We start from the raw sequence: 19044 nt of genomic DNA, 5'->3' as shown, positions 1-19044 counted from the left end.
ACACACAATGTTATAGATTCAGCTCTCAGATTCTTATTTTTTTTATTCTGTCTCATGGCTATAGTTAAGAACAGTTGTTTCCCCCCACCACCAAATTTTTCTAATTTAAATTCAAATTTAAGGAATATATATTTCTAGAGGCAATGCCACTAGAACAATGAAGCAGAACATTCAGGAAATTTCCAAAATGCTTAATGTTGCTCTTTTCCAACAGTGATAGTATTGACTTGGTCAGAAGTCACACGAATTATCTCTTTCTTGTTCCCATTAAAAACAGTACTCGGAGCCAGGTACTTTAAAACCTAGTCTGGAGGTCTACATGAGTCTTATAAAAGTTAGGGTATATACACATGAAATTGTAAGAAATAACAGAACCCTGGACAGTCTTTTTTCCAGGCAGCAGTCTAGAACATGTACATAAAAGCAAACAAAAGAAAAATATTTTCAAGTATCAAGATTTTGTTTTGCATTGTTTTTCAAAGTGGCTCAGTTTGGAGGCATGGAACGAGGAAAGGGGGGGAAATGCACATTGGTATTTGCTTCCTACAGCAGTAGATACTGAATTAAACACTAGCAAGTTACTCAGTACTAACCTCTAGCTTTGGATCTATTTTAGTTTCCTGTATTAGAGTTAGGGAGGAGGAGAGTGAGAGGGTAGAAAGAAGAGGAGGGGGAGTTTTATAACCACTCAAAGACAATGGAAGACTGGAACTGGATAACCAGGAAGGAGGTGCTACTCTCCTACACAAAGACAATGCAGCTTTCCATGGAAGCACAAATTTTTACACCACATTTTCTAAATTTCTGGGGTTTTTTCTCACTGAACTTTACACCATAGAAAATATCAACATGGATAACAGTTAAGCTTCAACAAATCAAAAAAATTTAAACTTAAAAAAACTTAAAAAACAACAACAGAAAAACCAAAAACAGAGCAAAGCCGACATCGTGGAAGAGTAAGGACTCATCAAAGAGCTACACAGCCGGAAATGACTTGTAGGGAGGAGGTGACAAAAAAGAGATCAGAAATGTTAGGGAACTTAAAAAGATTGTTTAATTTTTTATCCCCCTTAATAGTAAGGTAAACTTCTAGGTTTCTGCTTTCCTCCTCAATTCTATAGCCTTCTTGATGATATTTAGACCAAAGTTACAAGTGCTAAGAATGCAACTTGTTTTCCACTATATTTTAGGCTTACCCAAGAAAACCATTAATCTTCAGCATGCCAAATAGGCTAGCTCTCTATTACTGTCAGATTTCACAAATTCAATGAAGAATATGCATTTACAGGGATGCCTGGGTGGCTCAGTCATTACACATCTGCCTTCGGCTCAGGTCATGATCCTGGGGTCCTAGAATCAAGTCCCCTATCGGGTTCTCCCTGCTCAGCGGGAAGCCTGCCTCTCCCTCTCCCTCTGCTTCTCCCCCAACTCATTTTTCTCACGCGTTCTGCTCTCTCTCTTTCTCTAATAAATAAATAATCTTAAAAAAAAAAAGAATATTTATGGAGTTTTTTTAAAGCTCTGTAATTACTACCTAGTGACTTGCTAAAAACCAGTTCAGTTTCTTGATATCAGTTATTTTTTCTTTGTATTCTCTATTCTTTGTATTCACTATTTTCCCACTTTAGATTCAAGTACTTTTAAGTTGTATGAATAAAGATGTAGAAACCACCAATCTGTTTATGTAACTGGTGAAGGGGTCCTTTTTAGAATTGTAGTTGTGATCTCCAATTTTATAAATATACTTCTACATTAAAGTATAGATTTTGACATCAAAGCATACCTTACTACCTACAACTGCTTACTGAACACTAAATATTAAACAAGAGCAAGAGATGACCCATAAAGGCGGGGGGGGGGGCACATTTCAAAAGTAAAATAAGACGAAAACAGACTTTTGAATGATAGGCTGACCTTAAAATAAATAGTTGGTTTTAATAATTCAATGTTATTACTCAGCATTCATAAAAAACACTTCCTAGCTGGAAAGTATATAGTAAGTGTTAAGTAACAGATCGTCACAACACCTAAGAGATCTCTGAGCAGGATAATCTTTATTTTTATAGAATCAAACTGAGCTATAGTCTGTCAGCATAAAGCTGCAATCAGCAGTGAAGCTATGATTTCAATTAAGGTACTTTCCTCTCACTTCTGAAATAAACTCTTGTACTTCCACCTAGCAAAGTATGTCCTCTAAAATAAACATAAAACAAATGCTTTAAACCTCCCTTTCACTCAATTAACAAGTCTTTATTTAAGCACCTTACTTAATGTGTCAAGCACTGTTCAAGGCACCTGGGACATACTGATGAACAAAACAGATCAAGATCCTACCCTCATGGAGCTTGTATTCAAGGAAGGGAAGATCACAATAAACATAAAAAATAAGTAAACTATATGTTGTAGAATGTTACAAAATTAAAAGTGTTATAAAAACAAAGTAGAATTAATTAAGAATTGTAAATGATGGGGTGGGTGATAAAATATAATTTTAAATACAGTGGTCAGGATGGGCCTCATTGAGAAGGGAAGACTTGAGAAGACTTGAAGGATATGAAGAAGTAGCCATTTGGATATTAGAACATTCCGGAAAAAGGAGTTGGTGCAATGGCTTGGAGAAAGGAGCACAGCTAGAATGTATGAAAAACAAGAAGGATGGTATGGTCAAAGCAGGATATGGGGAAAGAAGGAGAGGAGATAAGCACAGAAAACTAAAGTCATGGGGAGATTATGTAGGGCCTTGGAAGTCCTTGTAAGGACTGGGCTTTTACTCTGGGTAACAGGGAGCCAATGCACAGTTCTGAGTAGAAGAGTGACCAGATCTGATTAAATTTTAAAAAGAACATTCTGTGAAGACAACAGGCTACAAGGGAAATATCAGTTAAGAACTATTTCAGTTACACAGCTGAGAGATTACTGAACGTTGGGGTAGAATAATTTACTATGACAAATCGATTTAAATATATACTAACTGGACATAACAGAAGTTTATGTCTTGCTTGTATAACATCCCCGGATAAGTATTCAGATCCCGGAAGACAATTGTCCCACATCTAGACCGCTTCCATCTTTTAGCTCTGTCCCGTCTTTTCGAGGACCCCCCTGTTTTTATCTGAATCCAAGCAGGAAGGAGCATAATATGGAGGAACTTAGATGTAAAGTTTTAATGGGTCCAGCATTCAAGTTCACTTCTATTCCACAAGAGAAAACCATCATATGGACATAAGTATATAAATGAAATGGGGAAATTATACTAACCAGGTTTCTCAAAAAAGGAAGAATGGATTTGGGTGGATATCTAGCAGTTCCCACAGTTCATACCCAAACGGTAGCCATGGAAATAGTAAGAAGTGGTAGGATTGTTAACATATTGTGCACATATTCTGAAAATAGACCCTGTATGATTTCCTGATGAATTAATCATGGGATGGTGCGAGGAAGAAAAGAAAAAAAAAAAAGACCCAAGTATGATGCATGGTTTTTGATCTAGCAACTGGAAGGAACTGCCATTAACTGACATGTGGAAAACTTTTTTTGGTAAGAGCAGGTTTTGGGAGGAAGACAAATGTCAGTTTCTGTGAATGTGTTATATTTGAGATGGCATCAAGGGAGGACATAGAGTAAGCAACTGATTACATGGTCTGGAATCTGGGCAAAGAGGACTGGACTGGAAATACAAGTTGTATTAAAACCTGAAACTGGCAACCTTGTCAGGGAATAAATATAAGCAGAGAAGACATGAAGATCAAGGACTGAGCCCTGGAGCATCTGAACATGGAGGTCAGAGAGAAGAGGAACCAGCAAAGGGGGCTGTGGAGGCAGGAGAAAGACCAAGAGACTACAATGTCCTAGAAATGAAGTGAGGAAAGTGTATCATGGTGCAAGTCATCCTCTGCGCCCCATGCTGCTCAGAAGCTAAGCAGAAAAACCGACCATGAGATCGAGCAAGGTGGAAGTCACTGGTGACCTTGCCTACCCAGTTCTCATGGAGTGGTAGTGGGTAACAGCCTGGCTGAAGCAGGTTTAAGAGAAAATAGGAGGAGCAAGGCTGGAAAGAGCAAACACTGACAGTACTTTCAAGTGTTTTCTACAAAGGGGAACGAAGAAATTGGGCAAGGCCGGATAAAGTAGGGTCAAGACAATTTTTTAAGATGGGAGAAATAATAGGATGTCTGTGGCCTGATGTAAAAAGAGAAAACTGTTGATGATGAAGGAGCCTGAGGAACTGCTAGGATTAGGTCCTTAAGTAGACAAGAGGAAAACAGGGGTAGTGGAGAGCTGGCCATGAACAATGGTAACAGGCAAGAACACAGAATATGGGGCCCCAAATGCTAAACGCTGAGGCGATGCGGCACTGAAAGTTTTTGGGAAGGTCTCTTCTAATTGCATCAATCAGGATTAAAGTAGGATATAAATTATGAGCTGAGAAGGAGGTGAGGAGTAAGGTAGTAAAAGTTTAAGGGAAAGCACAGTATGCCCACGGGGGAACAGTAAGTACCAACTTGAGGTTCATAAATTTAACGTGAACCCTGTTCAGCACTTCATTTTCTCCAGCCATACTCAGTTTCTTGGGAGTACGTGCAAAGTACACAAGAGCAGATTTAAACAGGGCTGTGGTTTTGCCAAGCCAGTATGACATTAAAGAAGATCATGAGAGGGAAGCGGACTGGTTCATCCACAGCTGCTAGACTTCCCTCTCTCAGTCATGCCCATGACTATCTAACTCACTTGAGTTCTGTGAATTCTTCCGCTTTGCGTTTTCCCATTTCCTGCCTCCACTGGTTAGTCTCAGGAACAGTTTATATGCCTTCACCACTCTTCACTAGTATTACCGCAATTCCCCCTAAACCAGTCTTCTTGTCTCTAAAATCTCCATCTGCCATCTCCCTTTCCAGTCCTTCTTCCACGCTGCAGACAGAATGTGCTTTCTATGCCTAAATCTGATCCCATTAACACTCCCCCCAACCATAGCTATGGGGATAAAGTCCACATGTCACACTTAGGGCACAGAAGTTTTTATTAGTGATGTCTGCTTAGCCCTGGGGCTGCATCTGCCATGCGCCCACAAGTGCCCCCACAGGTACTCTGAGCTTGCCCACGGGAACTGTCACGTGTAACAAGAGAACTAACTGCTGCCACATCTGCTATAATGCTGGATTTGCGGCTCCCTCCGCCACCTAGAAAGGAAGATCCTCGAGCAGAAGGGACTTGCTTTATTTGCTTTGAATCCTGAGGACTTGGCAGGTAGAAGAGCCTCAGAGTATACTGCCTCAACGAATACACGCAGGCCACAGAAAGGACTGGAGCCTAAGGGCTACGGACACTAATACACGTTTTGGTAAACCATATAATAAGAGCGTTATTTTGCCAATTAAGTTGCACAACAATATTCATTCATTCATTCATTCATTCAATAAATATTTTTTTTAAGAGTTTATTTATTCGAAAGACAGAGATCACAAGTAGGCAGAAAGGCAGGCGGGGGTGGGGGGGGTGGGGGAGAAGCAGGTTCCCCACTGAGCAGAGAGCCCGATGTGGGGCTTGATCCAGGATGCTGGGATCATGACCTGAGCCAAAGGCAGAGGCTTTAACCCACTGAGCCACCCAGGCACCCCCATTCATTCAATAAACATTTAAGAGTATTTATTATATACAAGTCATCATATCCAGGTGCTGAATAGAATCTACAGGGATGAGACAGTAAGTAAAGAAATGATCACAGGGGCACCTATATTTCTCATTTCATTAACAGCACCAGACTTGAGTTTGGTGCATTCTCTCCAGCCTCAGTCTACTTTCCCCATTTACTGTAGAAAAACACAACTGTTTGTTATAACAATAAGAAGCTTCCTCAAAAATGTTATCCAGCTCCCTGCAACATTAGCTCCAAAAACAATTCACAGAGAGTAGAGATTTGGTTTTATGCATTTAAAAATCATAACTACATTCCCACTATTTGGATGCCAGAAAAAAAAAAAAAGGTGTATCCATTTTAAGGCTCTATGTTTAAGGGTGCTCAAATATGAAACTAGTTTGATTTATACCATATTAGTATGAATCAACTAAAGATATGGAAGCTCTTTGATATTTCTACTTAAATACATATATTGTATATCTATGTAATTTAAGCCTGTGTCTGCCTCCCATATATGTCTACACACATATGCACATGCATACACACACACATATATACACATTTATTTGAATTCAACCAGGAGGTTGACATAAAATAACAAAATCACTTTTTACATAATTGAAAATCACATAAGTATACATTTTATATTTATTATAAACTACATTTCATTGAATTATATATTTATGCATTCCCTTATTGACCCAGAGTTGTATACACAATATATGTACCATTACTTTATAGGCGATAAAGGGATTTCCAAGGTAATTCTGATTATGTAAGACTTCTACTTCATGTGCTAAATTCAGAATAACTCCACCATAAGATAAAACTGCACTGTGACAATATTACTAAGAATCATTTTCAAGCTTTTATGCATTTGCTTAGTCTCTAAGGCATGCGTAAAGTACTTAGTTGTGGACCTGGACATCTTTCCTTCTAAAAAGATTTATTTTCATATTTAAATTTCAAAATTTTCTCCTAAAAATAGCATTTAATTAAAAAAAATGTTTTGGGGGAGACTGGGTAGCTGAACTGTTAAGCGGCTGCCTTCAGGACAGGTCATGAGCCCAGGGTTCTGGGATGGAGCACACCCCCCCACCCCCGCACTGGGCTCCCTGCTCAGTGGGAAGTCTGCTTCTGCTTCTCCCTCTCCCACTCCTCATACCTGTGTTTCCTCTCTCTATATATCTCTCTCTGTCAAATAAATAAATAAAATCTTTTAAAAAAATGTTCTGTATTTTAACATTCACAATGGCAATTGGTAAGATCTCCTGAAATAAAAAAAAGGGTATTAGTTACTGTTGTATTTTCTGTCAAATTATGTTACTTCTTACTATTAGATATATTGTTTTAGGGTTTTGTCTTCAATAATTTACAATTTAACGGTTGAATAATTCAGGTTTTAAAATAAGGTGCTACACATCTTGCTCTCATGAATGCTAACAGAAATTCACCTGAGAAAGAGCGGGACATGGAATTCATCATTGGAACTAAGGGCTTAGATCACGAGAGAAGGTCATCAGACATGGCTGGAAAATAAATATATATTCCCTCTGGGTGTGCATAATTTCCCAGCCTCTGCATTTCTAATCTGCGATACACTGTTATGGGGTTAGAAGAAAAAGGCGTGGAAATGTGCACATCCCCATGAACAGGGTTAGCTCTCCATTTCTTACAACTGTAGTAGAGAAATGTCCTTCAAGACAATGTCATTGGACCATTTTTATAATTACAATTAGCATCCCCAGAACCTACTAACCTTTGTTTAAAAGAGCCATCAGTTTATCTACTGCATTAACTTTTCTTTTTCTCTCCATGTTTCAGTGGTAATTAAATCCTGTTGCCATTTCCCCCTTAAACACAGTGGCCACTTAGTGTTTAATGTCCCAAATCCAATTCCTCAGTTAAATATTTGAGGTTAAACAGCAACTGGTTACTCAATACGGTTTTATTTTTAGTGCTCATCACTCCCAAGAACCTTTAATTCTCCCAAGCCAGCTATTTATCATTTAATTAAGACTAAGACTGAAACTTTCTTTATTCAATAATTATTCTGATTAATGCTTTACTTTCATTTTAAAATTTAAATTTACTTTCACTTAAAATTACTTTCACTTTAAATAGATATCTAAGTTATTTGTTTTACAGGAATTCCATGAGACTGAATATTGCTCAAAATAAGCAGATTAGCTGCATTAGTGACATAAACACTCTCAATATCTATATTTATAAACTTGATCATTAGACCAATATTGAATAGGGATGTCACTTCTTCAAAATGAGGCCATTTCCCTCTCTTCATTAATCGCCCTTCAGTTATGACCAGATAAAAACAGAAAGATATTATTGAGTATTACAGAGATTGGTCAAATACAGAAACAAGTTGTTATCACTACTAATTTGCTAATTATATATATATATCCGGGGAGGAGTCAGGAGAAGTAGCAGGCTGAGACTACTTCAGCTAGCCGGAGATCAGCTAGATAGCTTATCTAAAGATTGCAAACACCTGAAAATCCATCGGCAGATCGAAGAGAAGAACAACAGCAATTCTGGAAACAGAAAAACAACCACTTTCTGAAAGGTAGGACCGGCTCCCGGCAAGCGGTGGAGCAACCGCGCACAAAATCAGGACTTTAAAAGTCTGCTCCGCTGAGGGACATCGCTCCAGAGGCTATACCAGAGCGAAGCCCACACGGGGTTAGCGTGGCCTCAGGTCCCGCAGGGTCACAGAAGGATCGGGTGTGTCTGAGTGTCGCAGAGCTTCCGGGTATTGGAACGGGAAAGTCGGCTACAGAGACAGAGCCGACAGTAAGCTCACAGCTCGGTGTTACCTTGAATCGGTCGCAGGCTCAGTGAGCTCGGAGCGCGGTCGGAGGTCAGGCAGACGGGAGTAACTGGGCGCTGTTCTCTGAGGGCGCACTGAGGAGTGGGGCCCTGGGCTCTCGGCTCATCCAGGCCGGAGACCAGGAGGCCGCCATTTGTATTCCCGTCCTCCGGAACTCTACGGAAAGCGCTCAGGGAACAAAAGCTCCTGAAAGCAAACCCGAGAGGAGTACTCACCCCGGCCCCTGATAAGGGCGGTGCAATTCCGCCTGGGGCAAAGACACTTGAGAATCAAAACAACAGGCCCCTCCCCCAGAAGATTGACAAGAAATCCAGCCCAGACCAAGATCACCTACCAAGGAGTGCAGTTTCAATACCAAGAAGAGCAGCAGAATTCCAGAGGAGAAAGCATGGAACTCATGGCTTTTGCCCTGTGATTTTTTTTAGTCTTGCAGTTAATTTAATTTTTTTCTTTTCCATTTTTTGTTTTTTTTTTCGCCTTCTGGTAAAATTTTTTTTAACTTTTACCTTTTTCTTTTTTAACGTTTTTTAACCAGTTTATCTAATATATATATTTTTTCTTTTTTATATTTTTCTTATTTGTTTTCTTTTTTTTAATTCTTTTCTTTTTTGTTCTCTTTTTTCTTTTTTTTTTTCTTCCTTTTTGAACCTCTTTTTATCCCCTTTCTCCCCCCTCACAATTTGGGATCTCTTCTAATTTGGTTAAAGCATATTTTCCTGGGGTTGTTGCCACCCTTTTAGTATTTTACTTGCTCCTTCATATACTCTTATCTGGACAAAATGACAAGAAGGATAAATTCAACACAAAAAAAAAGAACAAGAGGCAGTACCGAAGGCTAGGGACCTAATCAATACAGACATTGGTAATATGTCAGATCTAGAGTTCAGAATGACAATTCTCAAGGTTCTACCCGGGCTCGAAAAAGGCATGGAAGATATTAGAGAAACCCTCTCGAGAGATATAAAAGCCCTTTCTGGAGAAATAAAAGAACTAAAATCTAACCAAGTTGAAATCAAAAAAGCTATTAATGAGGTGCAATCAAAAATGGAGGCTCTCACTGCTAGAATAAGTGAGGCAGAAGAAAGAATTAGTGATATAGAAGACCAAATGGCAGAGAATAAAGAAGCTGAGCAAATGAGGGACAAACAGCTACTGGACCACGAAGGGAGAATTCGAGAGATAAGTGACACCATAAGACGAAACAACATTAGAATAATTGGGATTCCAGAAGAAGAAGAAAGAGAGAGGGGAGCAGAGGTATACTGGAGAGAATTATTGGGGAGAATTTCCCCCATATGGCAAAGGGAACGAGCATCAAAATTCAGGAGGTTCAGAGAACGCCCCTCAAAATCAATAAGAATAGGCCCACACCCTGTCACCTAATAGTAAAATTTACAAGTCGCAGTGACAAAGAGAAAATCCTGAAAGCAGCCCCAGAAAAGAAGTCTGTAACATACAATGGTAAAAATATTAGATTGGCAGCTGACTTAGACCTGGCAGGCCAGAAAGAGCTGGCATGATATTTTCAGAGCACTAAACGAGAAAAACATGCAGCCAAGAATACTATATCCAGCCAGGCTATCATTGAAAATAGAAGGAGAGATTAAAAGCTTCCAGGACAAACAAAAACTGAAAGAATTTGCAAACACCAAACCAGCTCTACAGGAAATATTGAAAGGGGTCCTCTAAGCAAAGAGAGAGCCTACAAGTGGTAGATCAGAAAGGAACAGAGACCATATACAGTAACAGTCACCTTATAGGCAATACAATGGCACTAAATTCATATCTCTCAATAGTTACCCTGAATGTTAATGGGCTAAATGCCCCTGTCAAAAGACACAGGGTATCAGAATGGATAAAAAAACAAAACCCATCTATATGTTGCCTCCAAGATACTCATTTTAAGCCCGAAGATACCTCCAGATTTAAAGTGAGGGGGTGGAAAAGAATTTACCATGCTAATGGACATCAGAAGAAAGCAGGAGTGGCAATCCTTATATCAGATCAATTAGGTTTTAAGCCAAAGACTATAATAAGAGATGAGGAAGGACACTATATCATACTCAAAGGGTCTGTCCAACAAGAAGATCTAACAATTTTAAATATCTATGCCCCCAACGTGGGAGCAGCCAACTATATAAACCAATTAATAACAAAATCAAAGAAACACATCAACAATAATACAATAATAGTAGGGGACTTTAACACTCCCCTCACTGAAATGGACAGGTCATCCAAGCAAAAGATCAGCAAGGAAATAAAGGCCTTAAACGACACACTGGACCAGATGGACATCACAGATATATTCAGAACATTTCATCCCAAAGCAACAGAATACACATTCTTCTCTAGTGCACATAGAACATTCTCCAGAATAGATCACATCCTCGGTCCTAAATCAGGACTCAACCGGTATCAAAAGATTGGGATCATTCCCTGCATATTTTCAGACCACAATGCTCTAAAGCTAGAACTCAACCACAAAAGGAAGTTTGAAAACAACCCAAATACATGAAGACTAAACAGCATCCTTCTAAAGAATGAATGGGTCAACCGGAAAATTAAAGAAGAATTGAAAAAAATCATGGAAACAAATGATAATGAAAATACAACGGTTCAAAATCTGTGGGACACAACAAAGGCAGTCCTGAGAGGAAAATATATAGCGGTTCAAGCCTTTCTCAAGAAACAAGAAAGGTCTCAGGTACACAACCTAACCCTACACCTAAAGGAGCTGGAGAAAGAACAAGAAAAAAACCCTAAGCCCAGCAGGAGAAGAGAAATCATAAAGATCAGAGCAGAAATCAATGAAATAGAAACCAAAAAACAATAGAACAAATCAACGAAACTAGGAGCTGGTTCTTTGAAAGAATTAATAAAATTGATAAACCCCTGGCCCGACTTATCAAAAAGAAAAGAGAAAGGACCCAAATAAATAAAATCATGAATGAAAGAGGAGAGATTACAACTAACACCAAAGAAATACAAACTATTATAAGAACATACTATGAGCAACTCTACGCTAATAAATTTGACAATCTGGAAGAAATGGATGCATTCCTAGAAACATATAAACTACCACAACTGAACCAGGAAGAAATAGAAAGCCTGAACAGACCCATAACCAGTAAGGAGATTTAAACAGTCATTAAAAATCTCCAAACAAACAAAAGCCCAGGGCCAGACGGCTTCCCGGGGGAATTCTACCAAACATTTAAAGAAGAACTAATTCCTATTCTCCTGAAACTGTTCCAAAAAATAGAAATGGAAGGAAAACTTCCAAACTCATTTTATGAGGCCAGCATCACCTTGATCCCAAAACCAGACAAGGATCCCATCAAAAAAGAGAGCTATAGACCAATATCCTTGATGAACACAGATGCGAAAATACTCAACAAAATACTAGCCAATAGGATTCAACAGTACATTAAAAGGATTATTCACCACGACCAAGTGGGATTTATTCCAGGGCTGCAAGGTAGGTTCAACATCCGCAAATCAGTCAATGTGATACAACACATCAATAAAAGAAAGAACAAGAACCATATGATACTCTCAATAGATGCTGAAAAAGCATTTGACAAAGTACAGCATCCCTTCCTGATCAAAACTCTTCAAAGTGTAGGGATAGAGGGCACATACCTCAATATCATCAAAGCCATCTATGAAAAACCCACCGCAAATATCATTCTCAATGGAGAAAAACTGAAAGCTTTTCCGCTAAGGTCAGGAACACGGCAGGGATGTCCATTATCACCACTGCTATTCAACATAGTACTAGAGGTCCTAGCCTCAGCAATCAGACAACAAAAGGAAATTAAAGGCATCCAAATCGGCAAAGAAGAAGTCAAATTATCACTCTTCGCAGATGATATGATACTATATGTGGAAAACCCAAAAGACTCCACTCCAAAACTGCTAGAACTTGTACAGGAATTCAGTAAAGTGTCAGGATATAAAATCAATGCACAGAAATCAGTTGCATTTCTCTACACCAACAGCAAGACAGAAGAAAGAGAAATTAAGGAGTCAATCCCATTTACAATCGCACCCAAAACCATAAGATACCTAGGAATAGACCTAACCAAAGAGGCACAGAATCTATACTCAGAAAACTATAAAGTACTCATGAAAGAAATTGAGGAAGACACAAAGAAATGGAAAAATGTTCCATGCTCCTGGATTGGAAGAATAAATATTGTGAAAATGTCTATGCTACCTAAAGCAATCTACATTTTTAATGCAATTCCTATCAAAGTACCATCCATCTTTTTCAAAGAAATGGAACAAATAATTCTAAAATTTATATGGAACCTGAAAAGACCTCAAATAGCCAAAGGGATATTGAAAAAGAAAGCCAACGTTGGTGGCATCACAATTCCGGACTTCAAGCTCTATTACAAAGCTGTCATCATCAAGACAGCATGGTACTGGCACAAAAACAGACACATAGATCAATGGAACAGAATAGAGAGCCCAGAAATAGACCCTCAACGCCACAGTCAACTAATCTTCGACAAAGCAGGAAAGAATGTCCAATGGAAAAAAGACAGCCTCTTCAATAAATGGTGCTGGGAAAACTGGACAGCCACATGCCGAAAAATGAAATTGGACCATTTCCTCACACCACACACAAAAATAGACTCAAAATGGATAAAGGACCTCAATGTGCGAAAGGAATCCATCAAAATCCTTGAGGAGAACACAGGCAGTAACCTCTTCGACCTCAGCCGCAGCAATATCTTCCTAGGAACAACGCCAAAGGCAAGGGAAGCAAGGACAAAAATGAACTATTGGGATTTCATCAAGATCAAAAGCTTTTGCACAGCAAAGGAAACAGTAAACAAAATCAAAAGACAACTGACAGAATGGGAGAAGATATTTGCAAACGACATATCAGATAAAGGACTAGTGTCCAGAATCTATAAAGAACTTAGCAAACTCAACACCCAAAGAACAAATAATCCAATCAAGAAATGGGCAGAGGGGACGCCTGGGTGGCTCAGTTGGTTAAGCGGCTGCCTTCGGCTCAGGTCATGATCCCAGCGTCCTGGGATCGAGTCCCGCATTGGGCTCCTTGCTCGGCAGGGAGCCTGCTTCTCCCTCTGCCTCTGCCTGCCTCTCTGTCTGCCTGTGCTCACTCGCTCGCTCTCCCTCTATGCCTGACAAATAAATAAATAAAATCTTTAAAAAAAAAAAAAAAAAGAAATGGGCAGAGGACATGAACAGACATTTCTGCAAAGAAGACATCCAGATGACCAACAGACACATGAAAAAGTGCTCCATATCACTCGGCATCAGGGAAATACAAATCAAAACCACAATGAGATATCACCTCACACCAGTCAGAATGGCTAAAATCAACAAGTCAAGAAATGACAGATGCTGGCGAGGATGCAGAGAAAGGGGAACTCTCCTACACTGTTGGTGGGAATGCAAGCTGGTGCAGCCACTCTGGAAAACAGCATGGAGGTTCCTCAAAATCTTGAAAATAGAACTGCCCTATGACCCAGCAATTGCACTATTGGGTATTTACCCTAAAGATACAAACGTAGTGATCCAAAGGGGCACGTGCACCTGAATGTTTATAGCAGCAATGTCCACAATAGCCAAACTATGGAAAGAACCTAGATGTCCATCAACAGATGAATGGATCAAGAAGATGTGGTATATATACACAATGGAATACTATGCAGCTATCAAAAGAAATGAAATCTTGCCATTTGCGACAACATGGATGGAACTAGAGTGTATCGTGCTTAGCGAAATAAGTCAAGCAGAGAAAGACAACTATCATATGATCTCCCTGATATGAGGAAGTGGTGATGCAACATGGGGGCTTAAGTGGGTAGGAGAAGATTAAATGAAACAAGATGGGATTGGGAGGGAGACAAACCATAAGTGAATCTTAATCTCACAAAACAAACTGAGGGTTGCTGGGGGAGGGGGTTTGGGAGAAGGGGGTGGGATTATGGACATTGGGGAGGGTATGTGCTTTGGTGAGTGCTGTGAAGTGTGTAAACCTGGTGATTCACAGACCTATACCCCTGGGGATAAAAACATATGTTTATAAAAAATAAAAAATTAAAAAATTAAATAAAATAAAATAAAAATAAATAAATATATATCCCTCTGCATGCATAATTAATCTTTACTAAGCTATCAGAGTTGAGTAGCTAATAGATTAATTTTAAACAACACGAGAGTGTGGTTACAATGGGATAGGAAAGCCAGTCACAATAAACCTTTCTGTCTATAGAGCAGCATTCCGTGCCCACCAACTTACCCTTAGAACAGGATTACTAATTTCTTATGAAAGAAAACTAAGCAGAGTGAAAACAATGTAAATAAGAAAATCTCAGTTGTATACCCTTTGTTTCCCAGTGCTTCTATGCCTTCCTTTAACCAATAGTATTGCATATGACACTCTTATTTTTTAGTGGATGGCACCATTCAGTCAACCACATCACAAAACTAAACCAAGAAAATTATTTTCAGAGACTCCAAGAGCCAGCCAATCTCTAGGATCCCACGTTTGAATCACAGTGATTCACCAGAAGCCCACAGACTTGGGCCCCAACAGTTTAGCCCTTTTAAGAATTAGCTTCAGTGATGTGTTCCTCCTTAATGTTATGCCAGCTGCAGTGATAAAGGACCCTAAGTCTACTTTTGCATGGGCTGTGAAACTACAGTTGTTCAATGTAACATCAATAAATGCACTTCATATAAGTAGCCACATGATTTTTTGAAAATAATTTAGCTCAGGTAAAAACAGGATCGTAGGGGCACCTGGGTGGCTCAGTGGGTTAAAGCCTCTGCCTTCGGCTCAGGTCATGATCCCGGAGTCCTGGGATCAAGCCCCGCTTAGGCTCTCTGCTCGGCAGGGAGCCTGCTTCCTCCTCTCTCTCTGCCTGCCTCTCTGCTTACTTATGATCTCTGTCAAATAAATAAATAAAATATTTTTTAAGAAATAGGATCTTATTAGCCTTTCTGGTCCTCAAGAGTTATGTACTTTATTCCTGTGGTTTCCTTTTCCTCACACAACGTTACTGATCCTCAATCAGCACTGCAATTGAATGATGTCATTGTTGTTTCTTTTTTACCTGCCTTAACTTTCCTTTTTTTACTCCTTTTATTACGTCTTCATTTGTGTGGCCTCAGATTCTTTTGAGAAAGGCAAGTATAGATATTTCTCAATAAAGATAACTGTGTTACTAGTACTTCCAGACTTTTCACAGAACTATAGTCCAAATCTCACTTTCTGTTAAAAGTTTAAAAAGTTGTGTCTGGTCAGAGTATGAAACAAAATGAAATGTTTTTTTAAACAGCATTTAAAAAAAAATTCTCACTACATATAAAATTATTTCATCATCCTTGATCCTGGCACAGTAGCAATAAAATGGAACCATTACACACTATATACTTATTCCATACATACACATGTTCAGACTGGACATCTACAAATTCTTAAACTGCCATAGGACATTTAAAAGACAATCTCATGAGGGGCGCCTGGGTGGCTCAGTGGTTTGAGCCTCTGCCTTCGGCTCAGGTCATGATCTCAGGGTCCTCAGATCAAGCCCCGCATCAGGCTCTCTGCTCAGCGGTGAGCCTGCTTCCCCCACTCTCTCTGCCTGCCTGTGTGCCTACTTGTAATCTCTCTCTATCAAAAAAAAAAAAAAAATCTTAAAAAAAGACAATCAGATGAAATCCCTGACTAGTTTGATAAATTTATACTTTTTATGACTCTGTATTCTCAGAGCTATTCAGTATTTAGCCAGTTTTCCCAATAACAACATCCATTTCAACATATCTTGAAAAATGAAGAAGCAATTCTGTTAAATAGTATATCATCCAAGAAAGTTATTATGATTCCATATTACCTAATATATAGTTCTTATTCAAATTTATCTAATTACACTACATATCTTGAAAGAGAGACAGACAAAGAGAGAGAGAGATGTCGATCTCTAGGACCCTATCAAGGTACCTGTGCTGCATTTGGGGAGGATTTAGTCTCCTTCATTTGAGAATGGTCCCACCACTGTTATTTCTTTTATGAAAATGACATTTGCAGGACTGATGTCTTACAGAATGTACACATTTTGGATGTGTCTGATTCATACTTCATAAAAAGAAGTTAAGCATTTTGGCAGAAATACCGCATAGATGGTGCTGTGCGTGCCTCATTACATCACTTCCGGAGACACATCAGTTTGACCCATTAGAGGTAAGGTTAAATTTGATCACATGGATAAAGGTGTGACTGCCAGATCTCTTCACTATGAAAACATATCTTTCTCTTTCCAATTCATAAAAAAATTGGTAGGGCGACACCTTGAGACCATGTAAATATCCTCCTCATCTAAGATCTTTCACTCAGTGGTTTTAATGCCCAGTGATGATCCTTGCCTGACTCAATTACCAGCACAAAGCATTATCACTCTACATGTTTAGCCACCTTTCTACTGTAAAGGACAACTTTACATTCTGCCCCTCTCCCCCATTTTTATTCTGCACTGAGGTAGGGTTTTTTGGTTAAGTATCATTATGGATTAACATTATCTTATCATTCAATGTGTTATAATTCATTACTATCATTTTTCTTTTTGATATCAAATTATCCCAAATCTAGCCTGTGAGAACCCTTCATTGAAGTGGGCTGCTAGATCTTTTGACATGCTCCCATCCATTTCTGAGCTCCTGTTTCTTTCTGATTTAAAATGTTCTAGGGGTGCCTGGGTGGCTCAGTGGGTTAAGCCTCTGCCTTCGGCCCAGGTCATGATCCCAGGGTCCTGGGATCGAGCCGCACATCGGGCTCTCTCCTTGGCGGGGAGCCTGCTTCTCCCTCTCTCTCTGCCTGCCTCTCTGCCTACTTGTGACCTCTCTGTCTCTCTCTGTCAAATAAACAAATAAAATCTTAAAAAAAAAAAAATGTTCTAGAATCTCACTGCCTGCCCCATGTTCCAGAATCAGGAATTTCTCTAAGGAGAATTGGCTCCTTTCAGTAGGAAGTAGTATTTGGAAATCAAACTTTGGGCACTGAGTATTTCCATTCTTACTAGGGCATCACTGCTTCTAAAGCCTTTCCATGGACTAAGACAGAAAATGAATTTTTATAAATCTGTGAAGTCATATTTATACCCCCAATTCAAATTCAAAACCATGCTGCACTTCTCAATTTCCTTCTAGTCCATATTTATATCCCCTCAAAACACTGGTTCCCCAAAATCCAATACAGTTACTCATTTATTCTGTCCTATATTACACACAAAATAATTTCAGAATTACTACACAAGTACCACTAATAACAACAAATGGCTAAGTATAAAGATCTCTTTGTAGGTTATGATTCTTAGAATACTTTCCCTCCAAGTCTGTACAGTCAAAATATTTATAAGCTACTTAAATTAATTTTGGGGTATGTTATGAATTTGTTAGGGTCATTTATTTCTATTTGTATTCAAGTTTAGGGTTTGCTTTTTTATCATTTCTTACTTAATTTTGTTCTTTGCATATGTGAAATAGTTGCATAATTCAAAAGTCACAACTAAATAAAAACGTATCCTCCAGCCTTATCCTCCCCAAACTGCCCCCCAAAGCACTCCTTACAGATAATTATTTCATTGGTTTCTGGCTTAATTCTTCCTATGTTTCTCTTTTGCAAAAATAAGCCTTATTTTTTTCCCTTCTTTATTACCGAAAATGAACCATAATTAACATAGAGGCATACCTCATTTTACTGTGCTTCACGGATATTGTGTTGTTTTTGGCTTTTTTTAACAAGTTGTAGGTTTCTGGCAACCCTGCATCAAACAAGGCTATTTGTGCCATTTTTTCCAACAGCATTTGTTCACTTTCTGTCTCTGTGTTACAACTTGGTAATTCTCACAATATTCAAACTTTTCACTGTGATGATCTGTGATCAGTAATCTTCAATGTCACTACTGTAACTGTTTTGGAGCACCACGAACTGCACCTCTATAAGACAGCAAACTTAATAGTGACATATACTGTATTCAGATTTCTCCATCCACAGGACATTCCTCCATCTCCTTCCTATTCCCCCCAGATCTATTCCCTGAGACACGACAATATTGAAATTAGGTCAACTAATAACCCAACAGAGGCCTCTAAGTGTTCAAGGGAAAGAGTCACATATCTCTCTATTTAGATCAAAACATAGAAATGATTAAGCTTAGTGAGGAAGGCATGTCAAAAGTAGAGACAGGCCAGGGCACCTGGGTGACTCAGTGGATTAAGCCACTGCCTTTGGCTCGGGTCATGATCTCAGGTTCCTGGGATTGAGTCCCGCATCGAGCTCTCTGTTCGGCAGGGAGCCTGCTTCCCCCTCTCTCCTCTGCCTGCCTCTCTACTTACTTATGATCTCCATCTGTCAAATAAATAAATAAATAAAATCTTTAAAAAATTAAAAATAAAAAAAGTAGAGACAGGCCAAAAGCTAGGCCTCTTGTACCAGTTAGCCAAGCTGTGAGAGCAAAGGAAAAATTCTTGAAAGAAATTAAAAGGACAACAGGGGTGGGTGGGGGGACTGAATTGG

The 19044-nt window shown here is 39.1% G+C and overlaps 1 protein-coding gene across 2 annotated transcripts in view; it reads right to left on the bottom strand.

Moving 5' to 3' along the window:
* Positions 1-19044, bottom strand: part of CHN1 (chimerin 1) — a 213528-nt gene that overhangs the window by 136377 nt on the left and 58107 nt on the right. The window lies entirely within an intron of this gene.

Source organism: Mustela putorius, unplaced genomic scaffold, assembly GCF_011764305.1.
Source record: "Mustela putorius furo isolate JIRA1106 unplaced genomic scaffold, ASM1176430v1.1 tig00003869_pilon_pilon_pilon, whole genome shotgun sequence".
Lineage (NCBI taxonomy): Eukaryota > Metazoa > Chordata > Mammalia > Carnivora > Mustelidae > Mustela > Mustela putorius.
Note: the sequence above shows the minus strand (reverse complement) of the source record. Positions and strands in the feature narration are given on the sequence as shown.